The sequence below is a fragment of the Callithrix jacchus genome, chromosome X, assembly GCF_049354715.1.
Source record: "Callithrix jacchus isolate 240 chromosome X, calJac240_pri, whole genome shotgun sequence".
Lineage (NCBI taxonomy): Eukaryota > Metazoa > Chordata > Mammalia > Primates > Cebidae > Callithrix > Callithrix jacchus.
Window position 1 is genome coordinate 78,365,190 of NC_133524.1, and position 2,935 is coordinate 78,368,124.

General features: G+C 43.8%; 1 pseudogene; it reads right to left on the reverse strand.

The window, feature by feature from the left end:
• Window positions 1-616: 616 nt before the first annotated feature.
• LOC100402113 (large ribosomal subunit protein uL3-like) lies at window positions 617-1,704 on the reverse strand (annotated as a pseudogene).
• Between the last annotated feature and the right edge of the window lie 1,231 nt (window positions 1,705-2,935).

The following is a 2,935-nucleotide window of genomic DNA, read 5'->3' on the forward strand; positions in this document are numbered from 1 at the left end:
TTTGGGCAGTATGGCCATTTTCACAATATTGATTCTTCCTAATCATGACCATAGAAAGTTTTTCCACGTGTTTGTGTCCTCTCTTATTTTCTTGAGCAGTGGTTTGTGGTTCTCCTTGGAAGAGGTCCTTCGCATACCTTGTTAGTTGTATTCCTAGGTATTTTATTCTCTTTGTAGCAACTGTGAATGGGAGTTCACTCTTGATTTGGCTCTCCATTTGTCTGTTATTGGTGTATAGGAATGCTTGTGATTTTTGCATGTTGATTTTGTATCCTGAGACTTTGCTGAAGTTGCTGGTCAGTTTCAGAAGATTTGGGGCTGGGACGATGGGGTCTTCTGAATATACAATCATGCCTTCTGCAGATAGAGACAATTTGACTTCCTCTTTTCATGACTGAATGTCCTTTATTTCTTTTTCTTGCCCGAATGCCCTGGCCAGAACTACCTATACTATGTTGAATAGGAGTGGTGATCCAGGGCATCCTTGTCTAGTGCCAGATTTCAAAGGGAATCCTTCCAGTTTTTGCCCCTCCAGTATGATCTCAGCAGTATGTTATTGTCCAATGGAAAATAACTTTTATTGAGGCTCCACCAACTGTAAAATTTTTTCCTGGCATTAAGCTCCTTCTTCCTTTGCAATTTGGTTTTTCTTGAGTGGTCCCATGAATGCTTTCTTTTCCTCCATGGTCTGGAAACGGCCATGGCCAAACTTGGAGGTGGTATCAATGAACTTAAGGTCAATCTTCTCCAAATCCCGCTGTTCGGTCTGCACCAGCAAGGACTTGGGGAGGTTATACTCGCTTCTTGGTTCCCACCCCACAGCCTTTCCGCATCACAAAGTCATTGTTTACTTTACCATAGTGGACAAAGCCACCCAGAAGGTTGTTGCTCTTGTCAGACAGGTCATAGTCAGTGGAGGCATTGTTTTTGATCAGTTTGCAATCCTTCATAAGGTAGCTCTGGCCAATCTTATAGATCTTCTTGTTGATCTCAGTGTAGTGATAGTAGCCTTTCTGCCTTGCACATGCCACAGAGAAGGCCATATGGACAGGATGCCATGCCCCAACACAGGCCACCTGGTGCAGGCCTTGTGGGTCTTGCAGGGCAGCTTCTTGGTGTGCCATTGACTGCTGACCTCTTGAACAAAGAGGGTGAACAAAGGTAGACTTTGCCTTTGTTCACCCCGATGACATCAATAATCTCATCCTGTTCAAACACTTGGTTCACAGGTACCTGCTCTTCCAGCCTCTCATGGACCTAGTCCAGCTTCTGGGCCATGGTTCCTCCATTCACCTGGATCTCCATCAGGTGGGTCTTCTTCTGGCCCAGAGGAAGCAGGTGCATCTGGCTGTGGGCAATGATATGGATGACTTGGCAGTATTTCTTCATGCTGCTGAAGTCCTTCTCCAGCTGCTTCTTGCCATTCTTATCCTGCCATTTCTTGCAGTACTTGGTAAAGGCCTTCTTCTTAGATTCATGACAGTTCTTATAGAAACCTGTCTCTCACTCATCGCTGATATGCTCATTGAAGATGATCTTGAAGGTCCAGAAGCCTCAAGGGGTTTCCACATAGCCCACAATGCCTAAAACTACCATGGGTGTTGTCTCCACAATGGTCACACTCTCTGCCACTTCCTTCTTTTTCACCTTGTATCCTGGCCTGTCGAATTCCCGCATGATATGAGTCATGCCAGCCTTGTATTACAGGAAGGCTATGAATTGGACTGGCTTGGAGTGGTCATCTTTAGGGGAGCTCTTCACCTTCCCACGATGCCTGCTGTTGTGCTTCCAAGGCAAAAAGCTGAGGGACCCATGTCTGGGAGCAGTGAACCTTCTGTGAGATATTACACCATCAACTCCCGCCAGTAGAGTAACCATCTTAATAGTTGCAGAGAAAGCATCTGACAAAACCCAACACTCCTTCATGATCACACACACACACACACACACACACATGCACAAACACACAAAGCAAACAAACAAAAAACACTGAATAAACTAGGAATAAAATGGAACTGCTTTGAGCCGGGCATGGTGGCTCACACCTGTAATCCTAGCACTTTGGGAGGCTGAGGTGGGTGGATCACCTGAGGTCAGGAGTTCAAGACTAGCCTGGCTGTCATGGTGAAACCCCATCTTTAAAAAAATAAAAATAAAAATAAAGGAACTGCTTCAACTTGACAAAAGTTATCTATAAAATACCTCACAGCTAACAACACTTCATAGGGTAAAGACTGAGCTTATTCTGAACCGATCTTAGGGATTATGACCAAAAATGATATCTTTTATCATCACTTCTGTTCAACGTTTGATGACAAGTTCTAGCTAGGGCAATTAGGCAAAAAAATGAAATAAAAGACATCCTGTTTAGAAAGGGAAAATACAAACTCTACTTATAGATGCCATGATTTTTTATGTAGAACATCCTAAATGATACCATTAAAATCTATTATAATGAATAAACGAGTTATGTAAATCTGCAGGATAAAAAAAATCAACGTACAAAAATCAGTTGTATTTTTATATGCTTTCAATGAATAATCTGAAACTGAAATTAAGAAAGCAATTCAGGGCCGGGCACGGTGGCTCACGCCTATAATCCCAGCACTCTATGAGGCCGAGGCAGGTGGATCACGAGATCAAGCAATCGAGACCATCCTGGTCAACAAGGTGAAACCCTGTCTCTACTAAAAATACAAAAATTAGCTGGGCATGGTGGTGCACGCCTGTAGTCCTGCCTGTAGTCCCAGCTACTCGGGAGACTGAGGCAGGAGAATTGCTTGAGCCCAGGAGGTGGAGGTTGCGGTGAGCCGAGATCATGCCATTGAACTCCAGTCTGGGTAACAACAGCGAAATTCCATCTCAAAAAAAAAAAGAAGATTGAGTCAGTAATGAAAAGTCTCCCATTAAGGAAAAACACGGGGCTGATTGCTTC